This window comes from Mycetomoellerius zeteki, unplaced genomic scaffold (assembly GCF_001594055.1).
Source record: "Mycetomoellerius zeteki isolate Tzet28-1 unplaced genomic scaffold, Tzet1.0 scaffold656, whole genome shotgun sequence".
Taxonomy (NCBI): domain Eukaryota; kingdom Metazoa; phylum Arthropoda; class Insecta; order Hymenoptera; family Formicidae; genus Mycetomoellerius; species Mycetomoellerius zeteki.
The window spans coordinates 48,514-64,762 of NW_017257671.1; the positions used below are offsets into that span (position 1 = coordinate 48,514).

The 16,249-nt window shown below is 40.0% G+C and overlaps 1 protein-coding gene across 7 annotated transcripts in view; it reads left to right on the top strand.

The window, feature by feature from the left end:
* LOC108728893 (uncharacterized) overlaps positions 1-16,249 on the top strand; it is a 146,413-nt gene that overhangs the window by 41,014 nt on the left and 89,150 nt on the right. Inside the window, exons 1-2 of one of the 7 annotated variants that reach the window (XM_018457700.1) lie at positions 43-74; positions 3,449-3,716. The exons of the other annotated variants lie outside the window; for them this stretch is intronic. The gene's annotated coding sequence lies outside the window, so the exon portion shown is untranslated. Of the gene's footprint in view, positions 1-42; positions 75-3,448; positions 3,717-16,249 lie in introns of those variants that run through there. 7 annotated transcript variants of the gene reach the window in all.

Genomic DNA, 16,249 nt, shown 5'->3' on the forward strand with positions numbered 1-16,249 from the left:
ACCCCGCGACTCTCTCACGCTCCGACTATCAGCGCGCGCGACGGAGCGAGAGCCCAACGCGTTACACGATAGAGGTATATACTGGTATATACAAACGAACGCCGCACCGCTTCTCATCACGGCCGCGCCACGCCGCGTTTCCCGTTCATCGCCCCGCGCAGTGCCTGCCGCACCCCGCGCGTCTCCCGCGGGAGGGCGCGTTGCCGACGAGGAGAGAGGTGCCCTTCGCTGTCCAATTACACGTGCCCTTTGCTCGCGATCGCCTCGCATCTCTCGTTCCTGTCCGCGCGCCGACTTTTTTATTCTTCCTTTTCCTTTTTCATTCCTTTCTTCTTCTTTTTTCCCTCCAGTCTCCTTCCCATCTCGCGGTCTCGTCTTTGTTCGCCTTGCCAAGTGTCCTCAAATGCCCATAATGTTGAGACTTGGTGCCTGTAGCTTTGTCTTTTCTCTCCAGCATTATTAGGGTTTTGTTATTGAACGGACTTATCAGTTTCATATAATGATTATTGCTATCGTTCGTTGGGGATTTGATCCCGGGGCATAAAAATAAATTCGCTTTCTCTCTCTCTCTCTCTCTCTCTCTCTCTCTCTCTCTCTCTCTAACTCTTTCTCTTTATCTCTTATTACATTTTTCTTGGTCTCGTACGTCGATGCATACTTGGTCTCGATACCCTTATCTTATCGTGCGTTTTATTTTTATTGCATATTACTTCCTGTTATGGCAAGTTCTTTCCAGAACACAATAAACTTGTCCCTTTCTATTCCCGTCTCCAGAGTGCTCCTCTCGCCCTCGTCCTCCCTCCTCCTCCCCCCTCCCTCTTGCCGCGCCGCTGATGCGTGCGTGCGCACACGCGTGCCGTCCGAAAGTGTGACGAGAGCGATGCGTAAAGCGCGTCGCACGTACTCGTGGCTGTTGGGGAAACCGCCGCTACCAGATGTCTCCTCTCCTCCTACCAGCGTGGATGTATCTCGCGTATCCGCGGGCCGAGGGCTTTAAGTTCAGCGAAGAGACGCGAAGGGGGAGATGAATAGGAGGCATTATTAGCGGCCGCCCGCGACTGTTCCTCCGAGTACTCGATGCTCGTCTCCTCCAACGATTTCCTTTCCTTCCAGCTCGCTGTGTTTCCCGCTTCCGTTTCGCTTTTTCATACCGAAGAAGCTTCGCCACGGTGAAAGTTTTATGCGCGTCGCTCATCAATATCGATTGATCTCACGGTGAAAAAGATGAGATCGAAGCCGCGCGTCGATACAGGAACATGTTGCAGTCTCGATCGGCTCGATCGAGCATCGTTATAGTGTACTGAATTGTCTATAGTTATCGTGTATCTCTCGGGATTTCTTTATGATCGCGTACAAAATCTTTTCCTACTGTCCATTTCTTCTACACTATTAAATTCATAATGTCAAATTATATTCAATTTGAATTATTTTAATCATTTCTGTAAATCGCCATAGCTACTCAATATATCGTTAGTTTAACTAAAACGATGAAGTTAAATAATTTAATTCGAGAAAATCTATTAAATTTGGCTCAAATTTAATTTATTATTTACTAAATGCATAATATGGACATTATTTACTTTAAAACTAACCACTGAAATGGATGGATTTACATTTTAACATTGATTTACATGAAAGTTAAAAATAATATAATATTGTGTAACTCACGAAAATTAGGTTTCTTCTTTGATATCTAACAATGTAATGTAAATTAACTTAATCTCGGTTTTATATATATTTTTTATGTTTTTCTTGTTCTAATTGCAAGATTGAGAAAAAGATAGAGAGTAAATTATACCGAAATTAAAGTTGATCTATAGTGATACACGGTGAAAAAATGATATTGTATTAACAACATTATTTTAATTAAAAACAATTTTGTTAATTCAATAACAGTATTAATGAAACAATTAAAATTTTATTAAAACAAGAGCATCACATATTTGTTTCGTTAATAGTATTGTTGTGAATTGACAAAATTATTTTCAATTAAAATAATGCTGTTGAACATTATTTTTTCAACATAGGATTAGACATACAACATATTAACCATTATTGCAATGCCTATGCCATATAGAACCTTATTTTTGTACGTGTGAAATTCTATTTCTTTACATAGAAACTTATTTTATCATTCGATACGAAATTGCAATGATGAACAAAAGAATCCTTTTTATAACATGAAACTATACTAAGAAAAGATATACTAAATTTTGATAATATTTATTCGACGTAAAGTGCCAACCAAACATTTACTTACATAAATATTCACTCAAAAAGGAATGATAGTTAAGTCAAATTAATGGCTCTCGTATCAAATAAATATATTTTTATATTCAGTAAATATTTATTAATCACTATTCAAACAAATGATTTATTAAAATATAATTTTTTTTCAATATATTGTTTCTTAATAAATCGACTTGTCCCATTCTGTTGCTTATTAGGATCTATTCGTATGTCGAGGAAAATGACCGTTGACTTTGAAAAGGCTTATATAGCGTTGAGTGCGCGATAGAATCGCGAATTCCACGCTCGCGTACCTAACGGCGGCGGCGGCGAGGGCACAAGCTCCTCGACCCGCGTTTCTTATGTCGGGACAAAAGGGTACGAGAGAGACGAAGCAGGAACGATAGAATATGTGAGAAAGAAAAAGACGGAGAGAGAGAGAGAGAGAGAGAGAAAGAAAGAGGGTGGAGAAAGGGAGAGCACCGTGTGTTCGCGTACATCTATGCGAGGGCAACCGAAGCTTCTTCGAGTCTCGAGAGACTATAGTCGGCTATTTTAACGTATCGCGCAACCGAGTGCAAAATGTGGAAAACGGTCGTTGTTGCTTTTCCATTCGAGGCGAGTGACGGAGCAACATTCTCATGTCGTCGTTATGTTTAGAAATATTCAAGACGATAACATCGTTTCTCCTTCCTAGCGAAGCAGTTTACGTCTGTCGTTTAATCCGCGCCAAAGTAAATTAATTACAAAGTTATCACAAACGTAACAGTTCCAGTATTATAATTGTAACGCAGATAAGAATAAAGCAATCGCTGTTTTCTAAGTGTTACGATTACTCTGTTGAACAAAAGAAACTTTTCATAAATTTATTCGTATTTGAATCTCAAGCGATTTCGAAAATATAGACAATTTACACACACATTCTTAATATATTTAACCATTAACTAGTAAAAGTATGATTAGATATCGGTGTGGCCTCGATAATGGTATCGTATCCACTGTCTATAGTTGTGATAAAGATTAGAATCGTAAACTGTAAAACTGATGTGGGGTGAAAATTATCCGCCATTTGCTGGTCTTTTTTTCTCATCGTCTCTTTTGATAATTCTATTACGCTCCTTATCATACACTAAATCATCAATCTCGTATATTTCATGTATAAGCTACATTTTTACTCCTTCATTTTTTTCTTATCTAATCGTTCACAATTATGCATTAGAGAAACTGACAAATGCCACTCTATGTTTTCGTCGCGTCGCCCGGAATTTCATCAAATATTCTTATACTGGAGAAAGACTTGTTCAGTGAACCAAATTGATTTACGTAACAGTGCAGTTTTGTAAGACGAGAAAAGTGATTCGCGTGCTGAATCACGAGACTGATCGGCGTAGGTGAGCTGTCCGGAAACGAGCCGACTGATACATCACATCGTTCACGAAGTCTCTCAACAAGCAAGCCGGTTTCCAGCAGTTCGAGGAACAGCATAGGTAACCGTATGTTATCGTGTGTCTTTTCTTACCATCCGCTGTAAATTCTACAATTCCTAGTATCACTTACGTCCTCGGAACGACGATGGATTCGGGATATTTCCGGCCGTCTGTTACAAAATAAAGAATAAAAAATATTTTATACATGTAACTAATTATACATATTTCAAACGATATTTATATAATTTAGTTTTCTATTGTCAGTGAAGAGTTTTAGATATGTATATATATTTTTGAATTTCGGCTGAGGTAATATTTTTCACAATAAATTATTTAATTTTTAAGATGCTTATTATAGCATCAAATTATTAACAGCTTTCTAAGATGCTCAATAATATTAAATTGCTTGTCAATTTAATTTGTAATATTACTACTCCAGGTTCAATCTGGGACTGTATTTTAAGACTGCACAGTTTCAAGACCAAAATAATCAGCGCACAATTTGCTTGAACTGGAAATTGTATGAAATATATTTATAAGAAATATTATTAAACATCAAGAACCGCCTTGACCGAATATAGCATTTTTCACTCACATGAATGTTTAATCATCGATCGATTTTCTTCATATCGTTTAAAATTAGAGTATCTCTCAAAATGTAAGTGAAGAGTTCTAGTAAGTGATATTTGGAATTGAAAGATGCTGTGAAAGATACATCAAGGCTACTGTTCTCGATATGCGAATCTGTATTCCTTCGTAATAAACGATTAGAGGCCTTCAAGAGCAAAAGCGACCGCCGACAGCCGTTTAGGACCAAAAGACGACCGATGATCGTCGTTTAGGGCCCACGATAAACATCCCTCCGGTTCTCTGATCTCTGAGGAAAGAGGAGCTGTAACCAGTGTAGGAAACCACATCCTTCTCTTTCCTCTTGCCTTCCTGCCTCTCGTCTTACCTCGCCGGTGCCAGATGACATTGCGTCGGGATCTCTCGCCCCTGGCCGTGCTTCACTCGCGTAGGTCAGGTTAGAAACCTGTGCGAACGTTTCCGCAACGTACACCGCTCCGCGTGCATGCTCTACGGGCGGGAGAAAGACAAAAGGAGCGCGTTGTTTAGAGAGAAAAGGAGAGAGAAAGAAAGGAAACGTCATCGCTTTTTGTAGGAGTAACAGAGAGAAAGAAGGAAGAGCGAGTGAGAGAAAGAGAGAAGGGAGAACAAGCATGTGGCATCGTAGTTACATTCGAATCCGTACGGGTGACTGAATGGAATGGGTCGTCCGTAGACTAGCGGAGGGTCGGGACGAAGGGAGTCGTTGCAGCGGCCAATCGCGCGCGGATTTCGTCGGAACGGGGGAGGGGGGGGGAGCGAACGGTTGGCCAGAGGGATGAAGAGAGGAGTTGAAACGGACGGATCTAACACACGTGCGTTCTCGTGAAACCACGCTACGCGTACGCGTTCACGCAGCGACGTTGCACCGAACGGGGCTGTGTCATATGTACATACGTGGATGCGTGGATACGCTTGTGCACACAGGCATACGCACGTGCGTGACGACGCGGCGCGGCGCGCGCTACGTACACGCACGTAGTACGGGACGTATTTGCGTGTGCAGCAGGAAACCAGCTGTGCGCATCGATCGGACTCACAGCGCGCGATTCGATTTTTTCCTTCCCGCCGATGCTAGGGAGAGATAGGATGTCGCGTGACGCCGGTTGATCCGCCGGAGATAGGGGAGAAATTTTTAATCGACGGGGGTGAAGAGAATTACGCGGAACTACTACGTCGAATTATTGTGTTGAATCGCAAGAGGGAAATTCATGGGAAGCTATGCATCGTAATTGACATTTCGAATATGTCGTAATCACGGACGTCATACGCATAATAATGTTAATTTGTAAATAAATAGGTGAAACAGTGAAAGAGATAACAGGAGCGATATGAAGTACGCAAGAAATATAGATTATTTCAGAACTTCAAAATAATCGTACGTCTTGTGACGTGACGGTTTTTATTCCGCAATTATCGAAAATTTCATACCACGATCTCTTCTGTGTTTTTCTGTTGATAAATGAGATTTTCAGATCGTAGGAATACGTTGTTAGAATATTTAATAATCAAATAATTCCTCACGGAATGTAGGAAAGCAAAATATCAGAATTACAATTATAGAGCAAGGCAGGAACGTATTTTAATCAAATTATAGATAAACAAAGAGAGTTTCACGCATACAGCTATGATAGTATTTATAACACATTAAAATACATTATTATTATTGCTTATTATTCTTGCATTATACTTATTATAATAGCGCATGATATAATTAAATAATTATAAAAGGGATAGACGCGAGCTATAGGTAAAAGACAATACAGGGAATAAAGAGCAACATGAGTATTAAATACATTAAAATACAATGGAATATCATAGGTCGCAGAGTGCAATGGTTGCAAAGTATTATCGGCCGTTCTATTCTCACGCGTAAACTGTCGATTAAAAATTCGTCAGATAAATATTTTCAATTCTCGAGATATGTAGCTGTGGCGCACTGCTAGCGGCGTCTTATTACCTGTTTACGAGGATACTGCACCGCTTTTCATTATATTCGTTTTGATTGCGTCGTATAGTATACAGCCGAGACGCAGAATTGTATCGTATATCTGGTCGGTGAAATTTTATGATTCGCTGACGATGGGAATGACGGTTGGGACTGGCGTAGTGACAGATAAACGGGTCTAACAACCGAGACTGTAAGCTACCATAATGCGAGGGAAAAGGGAGAGGAGAGGGTGAGCTGTACATAAAAGGAACCATTGACATGTTTGCACGAATAAGCATGTGATGCATTTACTTCTTATTTTAATTTATGTCACTGTATTTAATTATGGTAATAATCTGAGTATCTAATGAATATTTTATAAGCAAAGCTTTTTTTACCAAACAGCAAAAGGTATTTATTGAACTAATGTCTGGTTAGCGTAATGAGATTACCGTGGAAGTTCATGAATTATGTTTACAAGAAGTACGCTAAAAATAACGATTTTTTTCATACTGAGAAACATTTTTTTTGTGAATAAAGATTTACATAAGAATAACCTACTTAATATTATTATTCATTTTTATAAAAATAATGGCGGCTTCTTTGTAAAAATACACGCGAGTGAAGAATTTGAAAGCGTTTCTCCATCCGACCGTGCGAAAAGGGTGAGACCTTGATCGAATGATGAGGACTCGATGGAATGTTCTGCAAGATCGGGAACTCGGATCCGTCCCGTCTCGAAAACCTGTTGCATTTTAACGGCGCAACCGATTCTCCGAAAATCAGCTTAGTAGCTCTACGGTGGTAGAACACAAATTTTTAATTTATAAGAACATTGAAGAGACTTCTCGTCGCAGAATCTTTCATTTTTATAATTTTATTTTTACGCTTATAATGAAAAATTAAAATAGTATAAATGTATCTTTTAAATCGCATTCTGTTGCATTTTGCCAAGCAATCTTCAAGCAATATTTTTACATATAATAAATACTATTAATAAAATAATTTAATTTTACAAATTTACGAATATCGCAAAAATTTATTTCATTTCAATTAAATTTGAATTAAATTTTGCAGGATTTAATTTCTTTAATTCGTTATATTGCTTGCCTTTATTTTTCATTTCCTAAAACTTCATTTATTAGAAAATGCCTTTATTCGTTAGAAAAAAAATACTTTTATTCATTAACAATGTTTGGAGTAGTTAAGGGAAGGGGGAAATTTGTTGAATCTCATAATTTTCTATTTTTAATCAAATTCCGAATAAAACAGATCTTTTTTGTCCGGTGAGAAGTTTGGTTTGATCCAGGGTTGGGTAAGTTAATGTTTTTTTTTAACTGAATAAAGTTAAAGTTAATGGCTTTACAAAATTAATAAAGTTAAGTTAAAAGTTGAAGGAATAAAAAATAGGAAATTAGGAATTAACTTACCGAAAGTTAAGTTAATATTGAATTAACTTAAGTTAAAAAAAAGTTAGTTTCGAAAAAAATTATTTTTGAGATCAAAATGTCCTAATTTTTCTTAAAATGAGATTAAATAACAACTACAATATAGATTATTAAGTAAATTAAATTTTTAATTTTTTTATTCACATATGATATAACTTTTTAGGTTTTTACTTTTTAATAAGCCTTAAGCCATAAAAAATGGACCAATTGTAGTCAAATATTCTCCTCGCATTCGATTGGTCAATTTCTTATGACTTGAGGCTTAAAACCTATTGTAAATCCGGACTAAGGTTCATGGCATAAGGCATAAGCCAATCAAAGAGCTGTATCAACAGCTTAAGAAATTACTTAAGATGGACTTAAAATATGAACGGATTACGAATATACGCCCTTAGTCTTATTGTATTTTATTATTTTTCTAAAGCATTTAAAAGAGATAAAAAAATTTTTAACTTGAAAGAAAAGTTAAAAAATTAACGTTTAAAAGTAACTTAGTAAGTTAAAATTTAATGCATTTAAAATTAACTAAGTTAAGTTAAAAATTATTAACATTTTAATTTTTTTTTAACTTTTAACGTTTTAACTAGTTACTACCCAACACTGGTTTTATCGTTCGAATCAAGCAAGACTGTCGCGTGCAGAAACTCGAAATAAGAAGACACTAGGGGAATTGGAGAATCGATCGATCGTGAATGAGAGTTCATCCACTGACTATAGCCGATCGTGGCTGACGCGCGGCGGTCGTGCTTACACAGATGGTTGACACGAATAATAACGGCGAAGAAGAAGAAAAAGAAGAAGAAGAAGAAAGAGGGAAGAGCCAACGGCGCGTAACGCTTCGCGTAGCGTGATGCATAAAATATTGAATGTAACCACGTTCTTCCACGCAGCGATAGGGGACCACGAGGGGGGAGGGGGGGAGGGTAACGAGTCGTGGAGCGGGGGCCGTGTAGTGTCAACGAACATACCGCTTACACGTACACTTTTCTAATTACGGCACATTTGTACGTCGACAAAAGGGGGCTGGCAGTTTTGAACAAGTGGGCGTCGTTGAACAAGTTGCCGTGTATAATGGCGTATGCGTGCGGGCCGGTAATTCCGTGCCGGTATGGTACGCGGTAGCGGTAATGTGCTATGAATAATGCCGTGGAAAAATTGAGTCCTTCGCAAACGGTAAAGACCGGACAATCCCGGCTCCCGTGGCTGCGCACGGCATTATGTAACATATTTGACACATTCGATCCACGTGTGAACGCGCCATCGGGCGAGAAATCGAAATCTAAATTATCGACGTCTAAAAGGACAGTATTCATAGTCTGTTCTTATTTTAAAACCATCTTATAACGTCTTAAAGCCGGGGAATCCATAGTCTGTTCTTAATCTCAAGTAAGGTCTTAAGATGCTGATACAGCTCTCTGATTGGTTCATGCGCTAGCTTAAGACCATTTCGAATTTTGAGCGACGTCTATGGATTCCGCCCTAAGATGCTGATACGGTTTTGTGATTGGCTTTTATAACATCTTAAGGGCGCGTTCACACCTTTACAAAAAAGCAGCGGTCAATAAGAACTCACGGTAGTCGACAATTTCGGCTTTCTGTACTGTTTACTACTTGCTTACTACAGTGCGAATTTTGATTGGCTGCGGCTTTTCTTTCAAGATGTGAATCCTAAGGCTTAAGGCCCGGTTGCACCAATGTTACTTTGACTTTAAGCGAGACTTAAAACTCTCTCTGTCTCGTTTTAAAGCCGAAAAGAGACAGGGACAAAGAAAGTTTTAAGCCTCGCTTAAAATTAAAATAACGTTGGTGCAACCGGGCCTAAAACAATTTTAAATATAAGCACCGACTATGAACGTCTAAGGATCAAAGGTCCTTTCAAAATTCTTACTGTCAAAGTGCTGAAAATCTACTCTTTAAATTCTTTGAAGAATCTGAAGAATGAAAATTGTGCCAGTGTAGAAAAAGAGTGGCAGAGTTTTTAATCTTTAAGAGTGAGATTCCACTCCAAAGAATTTAGAGAGGATAATGCATATACAGGAAATCATAGATTTTCAGCGCTGGCAGTGAATTTTGGAACACAGTCAAAATCTCGCTATAAATGTTTTGAAGCATTTGATTGACTAATCAGAAGAAAGAAATTTATTAATCGATCCATTAAAAGAATGCTTCGAAGCATTAGTAGTATATCATACTCTAAATAGTCATATCCTAAATTATTTTCGATAGGACGTAAGGAAAGTTAACATGAGCTTCCAATGTATTGTACAATAAGATCCACGTTACGATATTGGAAGCTTTCTCGCGAATCGACTCAAGAAAAAAAAAAAAGCAAAATCTCACGTTACGCATAGTGATCCTGGCATGGATTAAACGTATTTTTATCTCTGTTGACTCGACGATATATTCCATTAAAAGATATATTTTTATCATTAATATCGCTGTATCTATCGGCCAAGTGTTATCTTATTTTATACCCTATTTTTAGAAATTTATACTTAGCTCAGCGAGATAAGATAAAATGCGGCAACACGTGGGAATTTCATTTTTCAAACTTCCAAATCCGTAAATTAAGAGAGAAACGGAGCGTATTTTTGTCACGCGTATTCCACGAACCATGGAAACTCTCGTGGCGTTACGGATACGGATTGTAGTCGCCAGGAACAAACCGGGGCCTCCCGATACCTACACTTATATGTACACATTTATTTCACACGCGTACGAACGAGGGTCAGCAACGCATTTTCTCGTTCGTTCGCACATGCATTCTTGTGTTGCCGAGTGTCGTGTTTCGCGCACGACGCGTCTACGAATCTCACGTGCTAGGTGCGTTCCTTCCGCGCTGTATTTTCGTAAACAGATTTGCCCGGACAGATATCGGACCTTCGGTGACGCGCGATCATTCCCCACACTTAAGCGTGATTTACACGGGGCGACTTTTACTCGCTAGAAGCCGCGTCTAGTGACGTCAGTAATTCGCCAGCGAATGCTCTCGACTCTGCTGCTATTCGCTTGAAGCAAGCTTCTAAATTCGTCAGCGAATTTGCTGATGAAAACTTCTACACGCTTGGTTTTATTCGCTAGCGACTAAAATTTTGAAGTCGCAGCGTCCAGTGGTCGCTCGTGATAAAGCGAATAGCAGGAAGCACGAACAGCTAGCAAGAAGCTAGCGACAAGCCAGCGACAAGCCAGCGTCAAGCTAGCGACAAGCGTCGAAAGCGGTATTCGCCGCGAGTATACGCTAACAAGAGCAAACCCGTGTCTAGAAGAAGTTTTTAGTAGCGAAATCGCTACGACGTCACTAGACGCGGCTTCTAGCGAGTAAAAGTCGACCCGTGTAAATCACGCTTTAGGGCGATATTCATAGTCGATTCTTATATTCAAGATCGTCTCTTAAGTACAGTCTTAAGATGTCACGGACCAATCAGAAGGCCGTATTAGCATCTTAAGACATTATTTAAGGCGATCTCGAAATAAGAACAGACTATAAATACCGCCCTTAGAATCCTCAAGTAAGAGATTACACACCGTTTAGATAACTTTTGATTGGTCCGCCACATTTCTCAGGACTTGCTTACGATAGAATAAGATAGAATAAGAAAGTCTGTTCTTTTTAGTCTTCTTGCACAATTCATCTTTTCTCTTTGTTTCTCTAACGTTAAAGAAAAAGAGAAAAGATGACAGACTTGCTGACGCATAATAGATTGAAATGCATGGATATCCTTATTCTGCGTTATGCATAATCTATCTTATTCTATCTTAAGCAGGCCCTGAAAAATATGGCGGATCAAATGTATGGTGCCCAATTTCTAACTTGAGGATCTCTACCCCGCGCGATCGACGCTTGAAATAGATCGCTCGAGCAATCTCGAGAGAGAACAGCTACAACCGGCGGCAATCGAGTGCAGTGGACAAGGTCGAAATGCGATCGCGCTCTAAAATGCAAACTTCCGCTTTTAATTCTCCAGCGGATAGATCGCTGGATAATCGCGTCGTGAAACACGTCTTACCTTGAATTTCAAAGTGGGCAGTATATAATTATCCGTACCTTTTTTTATACCTTTCTGTGTATATTTATTCGTTTACACATCGCATTTAGCTATTCTTGATACCTGCGGTCGAACGTACAAAAGCGGAATGTTAAGCTGGCGATTGAAATTCTCGAAAGATTAGCAAAGACCTTCAAGAGTTTGCGAACGAAATTATTTGCCAAGCAACAGAATTCACAATGCGATAAATAATAATTTTCTATCCGAGCACAGCGCTCGTCAAACTCGCGGTTCGTCGTCGAGGAATGCGCTCAAATCGCACCGGAAGTTCCCACACTGAAAAAAATTTTGTTTATTTTCGATCCAATGAATGATCGTTAATCAATGTCCTACTTAATGTAGTTAATTCATTGATACAATAACTGGATTCATTTATACAACCATATATTCATTCTTGCAATGAATTCTAGGAATAATTTTATAATCTAAATCATTATGAGGATTCATTGGACCAATTTTAATTATTTTTTCATAATTCAATGAATATTTTATTGTATTTACGTATAGTTTTGGTTCAGTGCGCACTCTCTCGTATGAGCTTTGAACTCGCGGCAGAAACGGCGAATAGGCGGTGGGGAAGGAGGCAGGAACAAGGGGAGCTCAGGTACATCGCACGTTGGTACGCGATACTCGCGAGATCCTGGAGAGGACGACTCACGGCGTCGTTCTCTCGAGTTCCGGCGAAACCCAAGCTGGCATAACATTCGACTCGACCGCCGCGCGAATAGAATTTCCTCGTATCTAAGAGAAAAACTTCTCCTAAAAAACTACGGAAATATTTGTACGAGCGTTAACCCCTTCGTATAATGTTTCCTTCAACAATGCCGCCGTTTGAAGACGCACACTTACGGTATTGGAACTTCACGGAATCATCTTTCTCATGCCTGAAAAAAGCGAAGATTCTTCGCCAAATATGATCGTCTAATTTTGATTCTTATTTCCGAATTAAATTTCTATAATTAATTAAAAAAACTATTTTCATGTTTTGATAATCATTTCAACGAAAATAAATAATTCTTAAATCTTCCATCATAATCGTTTCTAAGAATAAATCGATCCTATATTTTTCAACCGCAGACTTCGCAACTAAAGAAAATATTTCGTTGCTCTAGAACAGCCTTCGTAATAATGAATCGTGGAGATCGATGCATCTAACGAGTTCGCCGAGGAAGCCTGACATTATCGCGTGCTCTGTTATTCTAGGTCGCTTATATCTGGCAGCGAAAACTCTAGCTCGTCGTATATCACTTATCACTCGTGTCATCGTCGTGGCAAAGTATATAATGCAATTCGATATGCAAATAAGTGAATTTCATTTTTTTTTACTAATTGATTTATTTAAAGCATTTTAAGATCCAGCTTCGACCGTATAGGGCTCTTATTTATCGATTGTGTCTCTCACATACACGGTCTAAAAATGATATTATTGTTTATTAATTGATGTTATTTCTATTCTCAAATTTGACCTTTTAAATACTTAATCCTTCGATAATTGTGTATTAATTTTTTTATTAGGAAACTGAATAAAACTTTCTATTTATATATTCAAATATTGCTTTAAATTTATTATAAACGTAATCAATTTTCAAATAGACTAAGATCAATTTAAGCAACTTAAAACCGGAACATACAATTTCATAGCTGTTTCTTGATAGCTTTATCATATACGCTATTTCTGCCGACTTTCTGACTTTAGCCCGCTTCACGAATAAGATCAGTGTATCGAGCTTTTAAAGTGCTTTGTGACAATCGGTATCGAATACAAAATATGAAAAGAATGATTTTGCCGAAGTACCTAAAAATTTAACAAGATATAGATCTAAAAATAATTTTTAGATCCTCTTACTATCAAAACAATTATATGTAGGACGCTCAAACTGGTTGCTAAAATGTTAATACTTGTAGCATTGTTATCAACTTTTGCGATATACATAATTATTTTAATGATCCAACAAAATTATTTTCAAATTTATAGATACTTTAGCAAAACCGTTCTTTCCAAGTACGAATGGAATTTGTCAGGTATCAAAAAATTGTAATATAAGAAATCAAGTTTTCGCAATATAACCTTTCAAACAACGGTTCAGTTTTTGTTTGAGGCTAAATTGCGAAATGAATTTTATCCAACTTCATCGGCGGTCAGCGCCGTCGCCGCCGCCGTGCGACATGAAGCTCTTGGCTCTCGGCAAAGTTTCGCAGAAGTCGTTCTTCCTGGAAGCGTGCGGAAATGCGAGAGGCGGTGACCGCACTTCGTTACGCGGAAACCACCTCTCGGATGGTAATTTTGCGAGGATGGGCTGAAAATCGTCTAGTCTGCCCTCGTTCCCTCTTTCTCTTTCTTTCTGTTTCCTTTTCTGATTCTCGCCGAGCGAAACGTACGACTGGCGAGAATCCTGAGCGAGTCGAGACACATTATTCTTCGGAAGACTGGGATATATTAAGATGCAGTTTTCATATCTCGCTTATGAACGGTTATAAACATGAATGGATGAATAATGTGTCTGTTGTGGTCTCTAGAATCATATAAGATTCTCCACGAGTATCGTGATGCAATATCGTAACAAAACTAAAACATAAACAAGTTATAACTGAAGATAAAGGAGATAAATGTCGATCGGAAGATAAAGTTATTTAAATAGAAATTTTTAACATACATTAATTTTCTATAACTACATAAAATTAGGACGTTCATTTAAAAAAATTCTAAATAAGAATTAAATGTTACATGAATATTTACATGAATATTGTATTTATTGAAAAACAAAAATCAATTATTTCTTTTGTACAGGCAGTTACTCATGAACTGTGTAATTCTTTTAGAAATACGTTTCTTCAAATATTAAAAATTTTTTTATTTTTCATCAGATTTATTTGAATTTTCATTACTTTAGTTGAAATGGTTTTTGCACGTATAAATGTATTTTCATAATCGTACGAAATATTAATTATGACATCAAGATTCCTACGATATTTTCTGCCTGAAAATTCTCTCTTCTCCTCTTTCTCCTGCTATATCACTTTTGACAATTGTACGTGACAATATGTGATTATTCATCGCGTATGCGCCGCGGAATTCAACAATGTGCCCACTCGACGAATCATCATCCTAGTGCGGCAAGCATAATCCTCAAGCAACCAGTTGCGGGCTCTGCACCCTTCCTCTCGGAATTCGAGATAACACAGCGATGCGTCCATACGAAAGGGAAGAAAGAAAAGAAAGAGAAAGAGAAAATCGGAACGACTGTGCCCGCGCGCTCATCATATTGGAAATTCTTCGCCGCGATAGCGCGATATATCTACGCGCCGCACATCCGAGCGTGTACAGCAAAACACCATAGGAGAGACGAGACAACGAAGAGTTAAAAAGTGGAGGTGTAGGAGATGAGAGAGGAGGAAGAAGAGAGTAGACGGAGCATGAGGAGGAGATGGAGGAGGAGGAGGAGGAGAAGGAGAAGGAGGAGGAGGAGGAGGAGGAGGAGGAGGAGGTGGCGAGAGAGGATGAGGAGGACGCAGAGGTGATGGCGGTGGCGGCGGTGGAGGTGAGCGGGGGAGGAGGAGTTTTTACAAAAAGTCAGGCAGAGAGCGCGGCCCCTTTCGTCGACGCGACCGACGGCGACGAGGGGGTGGAGAGACAGGGGAAAACGAAGAGGAAGAGGACGGGGGTGGCGAGTGAACGGTGGCGCGGGGAGGGAGGTGGCGGCGCACGGACGGCAGGAGAGGGCGGACGACCTCGGCGATGATACGACAAAAAATCAGATGCACGGCCATTGGCTGGTCTCAATTCGAATTATTGGCTTCCCCGGTCGCCGTTCGTCAGAGTCTCCCCGACCTTCTCGATACCCGTTCTCTCTCTTCGTTTCTCTCCTTCATTCCCTCCTTCTCCGTACCGTGTTCGTCCCCGTCTGCCTGCGCCGCCGCCACCGCTGCCGTCTCCTCCGTCGAGCCTCCCTTGCCGCCGCCACTGCCCCCCGTCTCGGGGGAATGGGCGCCGGCGAGAAGGGCCGAAAAAACTTCGAAAAAAAAATCCAATTTCGTTGCCATGGTGACCGGCGTGCGTTGACTTTGATAAAGATCCCCCGAACGAGCCACCTCCGCCGCCGCCGCCGCCACCGCCCTCTCGTCCTCTTCCACCGTCTCGTGCTTCGTCCTCTTCGTTCTCCTCTTCTTCCATCCCCTGCTCTCCCCGCCACCGGGTACGACGCCGTCGCTTTCGCAGTTTCTCCGATTGTGTAGGCGCGCCCCACGTGCGTACCTGTTTGCGTTGCACATATCTATATGCGCGTGTTTGTCTGTGAGGTGAGTATTGTATGCGGTGCGCGCAAGAGGGTACAGGGGCGGATTCGGTGGCACGGGGGAATCCGGGGAAGACGCGCGGTTTCAGTTTGACCCATATCGAAGGGGCGGGAGGGGCCTCCTGGCGGACGCACCACTCGCCAACCCCCGGTACGCTCATTCGCCCGGTGGTGGCGAGTGGTTTGTTTGTTTGTTTCGCGAGAATGGGCGAGCGGCGGCTATCGGAAAAAATTTTATTTACATGATAGAAAAATGTTTTCTGTGCGGAAG